Below are 15,000 nucleotides of genomic sequence, written 5' to 3'. Positions count from 1 at the left end.
GGTGGAGAAATATGACTTAAAACAGAAGCTACGTGGGTTTTTGGGGCTTTCTGGGGTGAGTGGTGGAGAAACAGTGGTGTAGGAAGGCTATACCAGGTCATCACCCCTTTCCTAACCGAACCATGAGTTGAAACCTATCCTGAGTGGGTTTTTGTGGTGAGTGGTGGAGAAACAGTGGTGTAGGGAAGGGTACACCAGGATCAGGTCGGGTGTAGTTAGAGAAGTTTTGTCTTTATATCGGAACTTCCCTCATGTTTCTGTCTTCTTACTCTGCTCCTTCCAACAAGTTCCTCCGCTAACTTTCTCTCTTTTTCCACACCAACACCTAAACTAACCTAACCTAAGCTGACCTTACCCAACTCTAACCTAACCTAATCCAATCTAACCCAACACAACCTAACCTTACCTTACCTTACCTTAACCTAACCTAACCTAACCTAATTGGGGGGTGAGTGGTGAGGAAAGGAAGGACAGTACACCAATATTTTCCTAACCTCACCTAACCTTAACCTAAGATAAGCTGAGTGGGGTTTTGGGGTGAGGGATGAAGGAACAATGGTATAGGGAAGGATGGCATTCTAACACTTTCGTAACCTATCCTAACCTAACCTATCTTACCTACCTAACATAAGCAAATCTAGAGTAAACCAAGTAGATTTTTGTGTCAGTGGTGAAGAAACAAGGGTGTAGTGAAGGCTAGCACACCACCTTCCTAACTTGACTTAACCTAACTTATCCTAACCTATCCTATTATAACATAAGCAGATCTAACAAACTAGGTGAAGTTCTGGGTGAGTGGTGAAGAAGGGTATAGGGAAGGCTAGCGCGCCAATACCTTCCTAACCTAACCTAACCTATCCTATCCTATCCTATCCTAAATCATAAACTAACCCAACTAACATAACTTATCCCACATAAATTGTCTTGTGGTGTTGAGCGGTGAAGTCAAAGGATGAAGACAAGGAGATAAGGATTCATTGCTTCATTTTACATCCTCTCACCACCACCACTACCACCACCACCACCACCCATTCGTGTGTCTTATCTCTACACTAAGACCCGTATCCTGAAACGTTTTGCTCTCTCACCACGCCAATTCTCAAAAGCCACACAGATCTTTTAGTCGGGTTCTCAAGACTGCTTCTCCTTCTAACGCCTTCAGTTCCACGCCGTGTTTTGATATTCATCCTGGTTACTATTTGGCGATTTTATAGATTCAAAAATTAATGTGGGGATTAAGATAGTACAGACTCTAGCCATTAATTTTTTGACCTCCATAAACCGTTCCTAATGTAAATACGATCGTCTAATCATACCCAACACTCATGGTAAAAATGCGTCTCAGTACTGAAGAGGTTAAAAATGTAGAAATCTTGTTAATCTATTAGTAAGACCGTAAAGACACACTTGAAAATACGTATAACTTCAACAAGAGCTTATCAAGAGAGTGAAACAGCGTCACAGAAGAGTTTGAGAATACTGACCTAACAAATGAAGAACAGAGAGAGAAAGAACAACGGTTGGTGTAGGAATCAATTACTAACCCCTTCAGTACTGAGACGCGTTTTTACCTTGAGTTTTGGTGTCATTAGATAATTTTATTGGCATTAGTAAGGGTCTATGGAGGTCAGAATATTAATGGCTAGAGTCTTCACTATTTTAATCCCCCAACATAAGTTTCTGAAGCTGTATAAGATCACCAAATAGTAACCAGAATGAATACACATATACATTACAAACCTCTAATCCTCCACCTGCTTCCATCCCTAATCCTCTTCCTTATCTATATTCTTTTAAAACTTCCAATAACTCGACACTCAACCACGTGAGATCCAATTCCTTCCTATCTTCTTTTTAAACCTACCTTAATCCAGCTTGAACCCATTACTTCTTGGCGTACCGTGATGACTGTCCTTGATAATACTGGCCTCACTCTTGGCATGTCCCTAATACCACTTAAAAGGCCGCTATCTCATCCCTTGTTCACCTACACCTCGTTAAACATCTTTCTACTACTCCTGTTCTCGTTTTCTTTAGTATGCCTCACTTTTAGATTAGTGTCCCCTCCTAAGTGGTTATTTTGGCATGGCCCTGACTGACTGCCTGCCTTGCCTGCCTCGCCTCCCCCTGAAGTGTTGTCTACCCACCTGTGACCTCGACCATTAGTGGTTTGTTATGTTATTCCTGCGGTCTGTGGGCGTGGAAAGGATGGAAAGGTGTGTGTGTGTGTGTGTGTGTGTGTGTGTGTGTGTGTGTGTGTGTGTGTGTGTGTGTGTGTGTGTGTGTGTGTTAAAAATTACATGTTGTTTTCGTTTGTAATTCTGAGTTTTCTTATTTGGTATCACGCTGGGGTTCTATTGGATTTGAGTTCCTACTTGTCAACACACTGCACGGCGGCTTATCAATTCACTGGTTTGGCATTTAAACATTTAAGTCAAGAATTCCACTGATGAGCTGACTGGTTACTGATTCCTTCCGTCGCTTATCTTATCTAACTACTATATCACACCCATTTATTGATTGACTAACTCATTCACTCACTAGTTAACTCCTTCACTATCTATCTATCTATCTAAGCACCTACTTATATACTCATTCATCTACCTCATTCATTCACCTGCCTCATTCATTCACCTACCTCATCCATTCACCTGTCTCATTCATTCACCTAATTCATTAATTCATCTACCTTATTCACTCACCTGCCTCATTCACTCACCTGCCTCATTCATTCACCTGCCTCATTCATTCACCTGCCTCATTCATTCACCTACCTCATTCATTCACCTGCCTCATTTATTCACCTGCTTCATTTATTCACCTACCTCATTCATTCACCTGCCTCATTCATTCACCTGCCTCATTCATTCACCTGCCTCATTCATTCACCTACCTCATTCATTCACCTGCCTCATTCATTCATCTACCTTATTCACTCACCTACCTCATTCATTCACCTACCTCATTCATTCACCTGCCTCATTCATTCACCTGCCTCATTCATTCATCTACCTCATTCATTCACCTACCTTATTCATTCATTCATCACCTACCTACTGTCCTGTACACCTAATAATCTATCAAACAATAACTACTTCTTTGACTCACACTTACTCACTGAACGCGTAGGTAATATAACATTAACGCATATATCTAACTCATTCACTCATTCACCACCTACTTACTGTACCCATTAAACAGCAACTATCTCTTTCACTCACTCACTGAACGCGTGGGTAAGGTAACACTAACGCACACAACACAGCACAGCCACGGCCATCACATGTCTCAAAGCGTCACATCAGCTCCAGTCTCGCCAGCGGGCAGGTAAGGAAGTATAGTGAGGTGACGTAAGACACCTGCCACCCCTCCTTCGCCTCGAGCCTTCCTGTGTCCTATCTCACCGCGCCCTTCCCCGCCTCTTCCAGTCTCGCCCTTCTCTGCTCTTTCTAGCCCCGCCCCGCCCCACCACATAGCCCTTATACCCTTGGAACTGCCGGTAAAGTGGTGAAATGGTCTTTTACGAATACTATTCCGACAAGTTGCTGTATTTCAGCTGAAAGGAAGAGTTTTGGGTGTAATTAGACGATTTTATTTACATTATGAAGTGTCTATGGAGGTCAGAAGATTAATGGCCAGTCTTCACTGTTTTAATCCTCTACATATATTTCTGAAGCTGTATAAAATCACCAAATAGTAAGCGTCATGGTACTGAAGGGAGGATTATGAGTATCAAGTATTAATCCCTTCAGTACCAAGACGCGTTTTCATATTCATTCTGCTTACTACTTGGTGATTTTTTACACCTTCAGAAAGTTATGTGAAGAATTGAAATCGTGAAGACTGTGGCTATTAATCTTCAGAGCTCCACAGACCCTTCGTAATGTCAATAAAATGGTCTAACCGTACACAAATCTCAAGGTAAAAATGTGTCCCAGTACTGAAGAGGTTAAAATCGTGAAGACTGTGGCTATTAATCATCAGAGCTCCACAGACCCTTCCTAATGTCAATAAAATAGTCTAACCGTACACAAATCTCAAGGTAAAAATGTGTCCCAGTACTGAAGGGATTAAAGAACGAAAGCAAGATTGAGTCTGGCGGCACAGCAACACACAGCAACACACAGCAACACAGCACACACACAGCTTGCCCCCAATGGCTGGCTAATGAGGCTTAACTGTGTCCTGTGCGCTCGTTCAGTTTCATTAGAGGCGTTAATGAGCGGAACTGGCCGATGTAATACGCGGTGCTTTAATAATGTATGAAGCATTGAGCGTGGCGATATTCCATTGTACCTTATCGCACTTCTAAACCTCCATTATTAAACCATTTCATATAATACATTCCCCTCTCATGGCTTGCTGATGTCTATTGTTATTATTATTATTATTATTATTATTATTATTATTATTATTTTGGGCAATTTTGGAAAGCGCTTAACGATGTGGGACTTATTTCAATGGCCAGGTTATAAATTTTAATCCTCTCAATACTAAGACGCATTTTTACCTTAATTTTTTTTTGGGGGGCGGTATGATTAGACGATTTTATTAGCATTAGGAAGGGTCTATGGAGGTCAAAAACTTAACCTCTTCTATACTGGGACGCATTTTTGCCATGATTTGGTGTATAATTAGACGATTTTATTGACATTAGAAAGGGTCTAAGATAAATGGCCAGAGTCTTCACTAATCTAATTCCCACATATGTTTCTGAAGCTGTATAAAATCACCATATGGTAAACTGAATGAATATGAAAATCTGGCACGGTATTGAAAAGATTAACCCCTTCAGTACTGAGACGCATTTCTGTCTTCAGTTCTGAGCATGATTAGATGTTTTTATTGACATTAGCAAAGGTCTATGGAGGTCAAAATATAAATGGCCAGTCTTCACTATTCTAATCCCCCCACATAAGTTTCTGAAGCTGTATGAAATCCCAAAATAGTAACCAGAAGGATAGGATAACGCGTCCTGGTGATGAGATTAAGTTGTGTCCAGTTGCAATTTCGAAAGAGCCTTGAAATCCTGGTAGAACAAAAATTGCAGTGTACAACAGCGTCACAGTGCCTGGCTGCCAGTTAGCGTGTCCGTGGCCTCACCCTGGACTCCCACACGTTCTCCTACCTACACCCTACACCCTACACCCTACACACTACACACTACAGCCCACACCTCACACACCCACCCACGCCTCACCACGCACAGACACACAGACCTTCCCTTCCACAATTCCCACTCCCCACACACGCGCACGAGCGCACGCACACACACACACACACACACACACACACACACACACACACACACACACACACACACACACACACACACATTTCCTGTTTTTCGTAATACAAGATACTTTTATCTACCCTTAAAAATAATAATAATAATAGTATACATCTCTCTCTCTCTCTCTCTCTCTCTCTCTCTCTCTCTCTCTCTCTCTCTCTCTCTCTCCTGGAAATACAAAAGATAAAGCTTCACACACACACACACACACACACACACACACACACACACACACACACACGTTAGCATACATTACCTTGCCGTGACACTTTTGCAACACCGACAGAATGATAAATAAAAAGAAACATATTGTAATGCGGTGAATATATTTTGTACTTCCGTGTGAACTGTGTGACAAAAGCTTATTCTCTCTGGATAGCACAAGGTGATGTAAACGCGAACACAGATACACAGAGACAGCACCACCATTATTCTCAAGCACGTATGTCGCGCACAGCCACATAATTTAACCTCTTCAGTACCGTGACGCGTTTTCCTATTGATTGTGGTGACTATTTGGTGATTTCATACAGCTTCAGAAACTTATGTGGGAGGATTAGAATAGTGAAGACTTTGGCCATTAATCTTCTGATCTAAATAGACGTTTCTTAATGTCAATACAAGCGTCTAATCACACCGAAAATTCAAGGTAGAAATGCATCCCAGTACTGAAGGGATTAAAAAGACTCTAGTTGAAGTCACATTGGTTTTGAAGTCTGTCATTACCGTTTTAGTGACAGACTGGTAAGAGCTGCTACTGACAGGAGAAACGCTCTTGAGAACCCGGCCAATTACAACTGTAGCCTTCGGAAATAGTCGTGGTGAGACAGCAAAGCGTTTCTGATTACGAGCCATGAATAAACGACACACACACACACACACACACACACACACACACACACACACACACACACACACAAACACATACCATTGATATATCGTTCTACCGGCTGTTGGCTCTTCAGAGTAAACGAACACCCGGAGAGAGAGAGAGAGAGAGAGAGAGAGAGAGAGAGAGAGAGAGAGAGAGAGAGAGAGAGAGAGAGAACGAAGGAAGTCACTAATTCATAAAAAAAAAACTAACCAGCTAAATGAATAAGTACTAGAATGACGAGCGAGAGAGAGAGAGAGAGAGAGAGAGAGAGAGAGAGAGAGAGAGAGAGAGAGAGCATATCTGTCTATAAATCCTCTACCATTTGTCTCTTCTCCCTTCGTAACAAAGACACAAATTAGCAGACATCCCTTTAGATCACCTGCACAACAAACAGAGTGGGTATAAAACGCTTCCTTCTTCATTATGCATCGTGGCAGCAAAGGTTATGAAGGACGGATCGAGAAATAACAATAGAGAACACAATAAAATAATCTCCTAACACATTATTTGCATTGTAGTTTTTTAAAGGTAACAATATAATTAATCTTTTGGGAGAATGCTAAAGAGAATGTTTATAAAGAAATTATCAACAGTTACATAGATAAAAAAAAAAATTGTCTTTAAAACTATCGAGTGTTTTAAATTTGGTTGTCATAGAAAAGTTTAACAAAGCAAAAAATGGGGTTTCTATTGCATAAAACGTTTCCATCTTCACTATACATCGTGGCAGCAAAGGTTATGAAGGACCTATTGAGAAATAACAATAGAGAAAACAAAATTATCTTCTAACACATTATTTGCATTGTTTTTTTTATTCTCTCTCTCTCTCTCTCTCTCTCTCTCTCTCTCTCTCTCTCTCTCTCTCAATTATTTGCATTTTTTCTTTTATTATCTCTGTCTTTCTCTCTCAAGGTTTCAACTCACGGCCTTAGAAGGAGGAGGAGGAGGAGGAGGAGGTGGTGGTGGTGGTGGTGGTGGTGGTGGAGGTTGTGGATGAGGTGGAGGTGGAGGTGGAGGAGGTGGAGGTGGTGGTGGAGGTGGAGGAGAAGGAAGAGGTGGAGGTGGTGGAGATGGAGGAGGTGGTGGTGGTGGTGGAGGTGGAGGTGGAGGTGGTGGTGGTGGTGGTGGTGGTGGTGGTGGTGGTGGTGGTGGTGGTGGTGGAGGAGGAGGAGGAAGAGGAGAAACAAGAGACAATCAATCCATCTTAATTTGCCAGGAAGTGTGTGAAGACCTTTACCTGGATAACCTTCATACATTATTCATTGTTCTTCATTCTATCTATTTATTTTGTTTACTTTTACGACACCTCTTCTTCCTTTTTTTTATTTACTTTTTTTTTTTTTTTTTCGTTTCCTTCTTGCGAGCATCATGCTGTTCATTTTTACGTAGATTGTTTTACTTCATAGCAAAATGTGGTGCCTTTTTTTTTAAATCGTGGTCTAGTTTAATTGAGCTACAAAAATAAACTAACCTAATCTGAACTTCAACCTAACCTAAGATAACCTAAGCTAACTAAACTAACGTAACGAAAAATATGATACCTTTTTCAAATCGTGGTCTAATTTAATTTCTGAACTAAAAAAAAATCTAACCTAACCTAAGCTAACGTAATTCAACTCTCACATGGAAAAAAAAAACTATTATTTCAGTATTATCCTACAACAAGGTTATTTACACATTACGTATGGTAATAAATAAATACATAAATAAATAAAAGGCTTAACGAAGGTGCCAGGTTCCAAATAGACAAGAGGTTTACCTATCCACATTTCGAGTATATCTCCTAAAACCTTCCTTTTGAAACGCTGTCCATGTTTTAAGGATAACTTTTTTTTAAACCTTTCTTATAGAATCACAAGCAAGAAAGTGTTTTGAAACCTCCAGATTTTAAGGATAACTACATATACTGAAACCTCCTTTATAAAATCACAAGCTAAAAATGTGTCTTGAAACCTTATTTATAGAATCACAAGCTAAAAATGTGTCTTGAAACCTTATTTATAGAATCACAAGCTAAAAATGTGTCTTGAAACCTCCCTTATAGAATTACAAGCTAACAGTCTTAAAAAAAAACCTTCCCGAGTGTTTTGAAACCTCCCTCTAGAAAACACAATCCAAATTTTTAAGGATAATTATATTGAAACCTCTCAGTGTGTCCGTGGCTTCATCCTGGACTCTAACCCGTTCTCCTACCTACACCCTACACTATACCCTACACCTCACACACACACACACACACACACACACACACACACACACACACACACACACACACACACACAGATTCAGATTCAGATAGTTTATTGACCACAGAAAAATATATACATTACAGAAATTAAAAATAAATTTTGGTCTAAATTACAAGACTTAACTCTTTTGATCAATACAGATCTTTACACACACACACACACACACACACACACACACACACACACACACACACACACACACACACACACACACACACACACACACACACACACACACACACTGTCTTGAAACATCCCTTATAGAATCAAGCTAAAAATATTAAGGACTCTCTCTCTCTCTCTCTCTCTCTCTCTCTCTCTCTCTCTCTCTCTCTATTGGTCTTGAAACCTTTAAAGAATCATTAGTCAAATTTTAAGGATAACTATTGAAACCTTCTTTATGGAATCACAAGCTAAAATGAGTGTCTTGAAATCTCCCTCTTGAAGCACACCATTTAATCATTCAGTGGCCAAGGTGTGAATCATAAGGATATGCTACCCTTCCCTTCCGGCCCCAGAGATAACAGCACTTACAGCACCACCACCAGCAGTAAGCAAGTGGCGGAGAGGGGCGGCGGGGGCGAGGGAGAGCATCCTGCCTTAAGTGTAAACGTGACATACTGACATTCCCTCGTGGGTCGCTTGGTGATGATGAGCGCACCAGAGAGAGAGAGAGAGAGAGAGAGAGAGAGAGAGAGACCTTAATATTCCTACGCACTGTTGACAACTATTCCTTTATTCATAATGGTTAATGGCTACCAGTGTGCATGCGTGTATGTATGTACGTATGTCCAGTGCAATTACTACTACAGACACGCACTTTGAATAACACCACAAGGCCGTAGCCACCACCATCAGCCAGCCAGCCAGCCAAACTCGAATGTTCCTCAGTGACCGCGGCCCGTCAGAGGCAGCCAGCCACTGAGCCACCCACCAGTCACTAACCTTGTCCTGCCGAGGGTTGGGGAACTGGCGAAGGAAGAAAGAGAGAGGACGAGAGAAGAGAGAAACACAAATAATAGAAGTTTTCCTAGTACCATCCCCTCACAAGCCGCGATCCTAACACCAGTAATAAACAGCACCTAAATAAAACACTATTTTCGAGAGAAAGACAGCAAAGATAAAACAGCAAGACCATCATCATCGGCTGCAGTACATCACAGCCACTCTTACCTCTATCCTCTGAAGAATCTCACGTTATAAGGGCAGATCTTGTAAGGGAAACCACCGCCTTGCCCTCAACACGCCCGGACGAGGCTGCCACAACGCCGGTCTTACGTCAAGTAGCAATAAGGCCACGAACACACCCACTATTTCCTTGGGTGCTCCTGCGTACGGCCACCACCCTGCCCGCGCACAGCCAGCGACCAACTGACGAACTGGTAACCGTGTGTGAGCGGGAGAGCCCTGTGTGTGTGTGTGTGTGTGTTGAGAGTGCCTGCTGCTGCTGCTGCTCGGGGAAGGGAAGAGAAGAGGAGGAGGGGTGAGGGAGAGGAGAGAGAGAGAGGGAGCGGAGAAGAGTCATAGGAAGGTTGTCAGAGGCTGCAATCTCACACGCCGCTACCAGATTCTACCTTCTTATTAATCTTCCATAACTCTACTCGTAAGATAGGCTACACCGCTTCCTTGTGAACTTGCGCGTGTGTTCTGCCTCAGTTCTTTGTCACAGTACGAGGGTTCATTATATTTAAGCGCCTCTACAGCAACAAAGAACAGGTCCAAAGTAGTTTTATTGATTTTGATAATGCCAAGAATGTGGACCTTAATCCGGATTCCCACAACATGCGTCGATTCTTCTAAAAACTCGGAGATAAAACATAGACGGGAAAAAAATCATTACCACGAGAGAGAGAGAGAGAGAGAGAGAGAGAGAGAGAGAGAGAGAGAGAAAGAAAGAGAGCCAGCATCCACTCTCTCTCCCTCTCTGTGTAGTGTGTATCGGCAGCCCAGCCTAGCGTAGCCTAACCAGAATCATTTATTTACGTCTGGCTCAACACAAACCCTCCCCCACCCTCCACCAGCCCTGCCATGGTTCAATACTGCCAGGCCAATTACGCGCAACATATGGGACGGAGGTAAACAGGTAAACTCGGCCACCCTTCCCCCCGAGAGACACCTGTTATAACCCGCCACACTCACCTGTCTGTCCCCTTCTCCTCCTCACACCTGTTCATGCTGGAAGTAATTGTTATTGACCGTGCTGAGACTAATTATTGAACTAACCTTTCCTCCTCTTGACCTAATGGCTTGTAATGTTGATGTTGTTGTTGTTGGTGGTGGTGGTGGTGGTGGTAGTGGTGGTGTTTTGATAGTGATGGTAGTAGTAGTAGTAGTAGTAGTAGTAGTAGTAATGGTGGTGGTAGTAGTGGTGGTGGTGGTGGTGGTGGTAGTAGTAGTAGTAGTAGTAGTAGAAGTGGTAGTAGTATTTGTTGTTGTTGTTGTTATTGTTGTTGTAGCAGCAGCAACAACAACAACAAAAGCAGCAGCAGCAGTAACAACAACAACAACAACAACAACAACAACAACAACAACAACAACAACATTAACAACATTAGTATTTAGAAGCAATGATCACACATCTGGCGATCACTTTAAAGTAGTACAGTACATGCAAGAGGCTTTAGCAGAAGTCACACGGGTCCTTAAGAAAGCTTTTATATGGATTTAGTAAAACACACATCAAATTCTACATTATCAACAGCAAAAACACTCTTAATAATCTGGCTGATCATTATGCCTTGGTGGTGAAGGAGCAAAGCGTTTCTGAACAAGACCATAAACAAAATGTGTCCCTGTGGCTTGAGTGAGACGTAAGCGAGAAGTAAGGGAGGCTGGAGTGCTAAGTATGTAGGAAGAGAGAGACCGTGGCGTGATAAATAAAGGGTGAAGAGGGAAGAGAGAGTTGCAGGGCGGGACTTACAGAGCGAGGCGTGATAGGGGAAAGTGTGTAGTAGAGGCTAGCAAGGGCGTGACGGCTGACGGGAGGAGGTAAAGATCGGAAGCTCAGAAAGAAGGACGGTTTAAAAAGAGAATAAGCTTGGAAAAGGGTGAAGATCTTAAGGTTGGGAAGAAAAAAGCTTTAGAGAGAAAATAAATAAGCTGAAAAAAAGGTAAAGATCGAAAGCTCAGGAAGAAGGACGGTTTAGAGAGAAAATAAGCTGGAAAAGGGTGAAGATCGTAAGGTTAGGAAGAAGTGTAGTCTTGTAAAAGGAATGAATGAATGATAGACTGAGAAGGGAACGATCGAAAACAAGGATGATTTGTAAAGGAATGAATGACAGACTGAGAAGAATGATTTGTAAAGGAATGAATGACAGACTGAGAAAAGAACGATCGAAAAAAGGATGATTTGTAAAGGAATGAATATCAGACTGAGAAGAGAACGATCGAAAGAAGAATGATTTGTAAAAGAATGAAGGATAGACTGAGAAAAGTACGGTCGAAAAAAAAAAAGGATGATTTGTAAAGGATAAGAAACTGAGGAGATGAATAAAAATACGAAGTTTGGGAAGAACGGATAATTTAGAAAGGCAATCTGGCGAGGTTAGAAGAAAGAGCAGGATAAAGAAAAATAGATAAGCAAAATGTTAGCCTATCTCTCTCAATCTGACCTATAACGAGTACTATTTTTTTTTTCGTTCTTCTTTATTACTTTCTTTTCTTATTTTTTTAGGAGTAGGATCATGCCAGGGTATCTTTTTTTTAGAGTTTTCTTTTCCTCATGGCCTGCTTTACTAATACGTGAAAGAAAATGGAAAGGACGTGTATGAAGGAAAAGAGATAGGGTTTACTTTCTCATTCCTTCTCCTCCCTTCAGCCAGTAAGCCATGGGACACTCACTGACATATTAAAAAACGACTTGCTCTCTCACCACGACAATTTTTCAAGCCCTCAAAGACAACTAGCCTGGTTTTCAAGACAGTTTTTTCTTATGATCAACTTGAAATCTTGCTAATCCCTCACTAGAACCATAAAAATACCCTTAACTAGCTGGGTTTTTAAGAGTTTTTCCTTATGATCAACTAGATATCTTGCTAATCCCTCACAGAATCATAACAATACCCTTAAAAACATGAATATCTTTAACTAGAGCCTCTGGAAATAGTCGAGTGCGGCTGTCTGACCCATGCCGTTATTCTGCACCAGCCATCCCATAAAGAACATGTGCAGCAAATTACAGCATTTTCTCACAGACCTTCAGGGGAGATTGTTCCTTGCAAATACTGAATGGAAAGGAAAAATGAAAGGTCTCACTTGATAGCCTCACCTGATCTTGTTCTTGATCTCTTTCCATTTGCTTTCCACAACTTTTCAAACTCCTTGCAAATGTTTGAATTTTTTTTCTAATCTTAATAAATGTTCCCCCTTCAGTACTTATAACTTATTTAGACATTGTTACTGTTATTGTCGTCGTCGTTGTTGTTGTTGTTGTTGTTTGTGTCAGGCTGTCATTAATATTTCTGTAGCATAACCTCCCCAAGAACCATAACTATCTTAGAACTTAATCTATTGTTACTTTTCTAGAGAGTAGCGAATGAGTGGAGCTTCCTTTTTTTCCTGCTGAGTTATCCTTGGCCACTTTCCTTTATATAGACAAGAAATTGATGGGTCTGGACTCCTCATGGCCAGTAGTAACGTTGCCTGCACGCTAAGGTAGAAACTCGCCACGTAACACTGAGCTCCTTATTCAGAATCACTCTTCTCTCTCACCACGACTATTTTCCAAGCCCTCAGAGATGATTTGCGGGGTTTTCAAGAGTATTTCACCAGTTGATAATGTAAAAATCTTGTCAATCTACCTCTAGAACTGTAAAAGACATCTTAAAACTCGTGTAAATTTAGATAAAGCCTTTTGAAATATTGGAGGTGAAGTGCAGAAGTGTTTAAGATTACGACGCTAAGGCTGGAGCAAGTTAGTGTGTGTGTGTGTGTGTGTGTGTGTGTGTGTGTGTGTGTGTAAGAGGTGGGTGGGTTAACATTTTTTTCCTTCATTCTTCACTCTCTTCCTTCTCCTGTTACATTCCTTCCACTCCACTTTTGTTTATTGTTTTATTTTTTTTCTTTATCCTTTCCTTCCTTCTCTCACGTTGTCCTCTTTTTCCTTTCTATGTGTGTTTATCTCTCTTCTCTCTCTCTCTCTCTCTCTCTCTCTCTCTCTCTCTCTCTCTCTCTCTCTCTCTCTCTCTCTCTCACCCCTTCTCTCATTCTTCTATTGCATTCCTCTCTCTGTTCCTCCTCTTCTTTAAATCTTTCTTCCCCTCTCCCCTCTCATATTGTTTTCCTCTCTCTCTCTCTCTCTCTCTCTCTCTCTCTCTCTCTCTCTCTCTCTCTCTCTCTCTCTCTCTCTCTCTCTCTCTCTCTCTCTCTCTCTCTCTCTCTGTGTGTGTGTGTGTGTGTGTTTCTGTATGCATGTCATGAAATCCGAGGCTGACTCATTTGACTGTAAGCAATCGGAACACTCGACGCCTGAATGAATAATAAGTGAAATGTGAAGGCGAACCAGATTTGCTGACGTGTGAAAATAACGTAAGACAGCAGAGAGAGAGAGAGAGAGAGAGAGAGAGAGAGAGAGAGAGAGAGAGAGAGAGAGAGAGAGAGAGAGAGAGAGAGAGAGAGAGAGGATAGCAAAGACACATCAGACACACACACACACACACACACACACACACACACACACACACACACGCAGATTATAACGTGAAAGCTTCCTGCATTGTGTCTCCTGTTTTGAAATTTCGCGATACAGTGCTCGGAGTAAACAAACAGTGATATGTAGCAGTGATATTATTTACTTTAGTTAGTCACCGGTGGAGAGTCACACAGCTTTCCTCCACGTCTGAATTCGACCCAAGAGAGAGAGAGAGAGAGAGAGAGAGAGAGAGAGAGAAACAGCTACAGGGAACTCTCATAACAGATTAATCCCTTCCATACACCATAAGGCACCAATGTCGCTATTAGTAATGTTGATTTGACTATTTTATCTATTTCTTATTTATTCATCTATTTTTCTATCTGCATGAAGAGGCTTTATTTAACCCCTTTAGTGCTGGGACTCATTTTTACCTTGAGATTTGTATACGATCAGACGATTCTATTGACATTAGGAAGGCTCCATGGAGGTCAGAAGATTAATGGTCAGAGTCTTCGCTATTTTAATCCCCACATAAGTTTCTGAAACTGTATAAAATCACCAAACAGTAAGCAGAATGAATATGGAAACGCGCCATAGTACTGAAGGGGTTGAGAGCTACAATAATTAGAATATGTATAGAAAAAGAAAGCTTAACTGTAATGCAAAGATAAGAGGAGATAAGAAAGAATAAACCAATCATATCTTTAAAAACATTCTCTTATCAAAAACATTTCAGGTCATGGGAAGTTGAAAGAGAAAAAATAGAAAACAAAACAAAAGAGACAATCGTGGAGAGATATTCAATTAAAAGAGAAAATACTGAATAAAGATAAAAAAGAAAGAAACAATAGGTGAGGTGTGGAGGTTAACCCCTTCAGTACCATGACGCGTTTCCACATTCATTCTGCTTACTATTTGACGATTTTGTACAGCTTCAGAAACTTATGTCGGG

At 41.3% G+C, this 15,000-nt stretch overlaps 2 protein-coding genes across 6 annotated transcripts in view; one reads left to right on the top strand and one right to left on the bottom strand.

The window, feature by feature from the left end:
• Positions 1-9,780, bottom strand: part of LOC123505891 (prolyl 4-hydroxylase subunit alpha-1-like) — a 94,715-nt gene extending 84,935 nt beyond the window's left edge. For 3 of the 5 annotated variants that reach the window (XM_045257731.1, XM_045257733.1, XM_045257737.1), the window contains exon 1: positions 9,590-9,780. The gene's annotated coding sequence lies outside the window, so the exon portion shown is untranslated. The remainder of the gene's footprint in view (positions 1-9,589) is intronic. The other 2 variants (XM_045257738.1, XM_045257736.1) reach the window with 2 other exon arrangements.
• LOC123505890 (neutral ceramidase-like) overlaps positions 1-15,000 on the top strand; it is a 98,066-nt gene that overhangs the window by 58,655 nt on the left and 24,411 nt on the right. The gene's annotated exons all lie outside the window — the stretch shown is intronic.

Source organism: Portunus trituberculatus, chromosome 18 (assembly GCF_017591435.1).
Source record: "Portunus trituberculatus isolate SZX2019 chromosome 18, ASM1759143v1, whole genome shotgun sequence".
Classification (NCBI taxonomy): Eukaryota; Metazoa; Arthropoda; class Malacostraca; order Decapoda; family Portunidae; genus Portunus; species Portunus trituberculatus.
The sequence above is the reverse complement of the archived record's forward strand: the minus strand, read 5'-3'. Positions and strand labels throughout refer to the sequence as shown.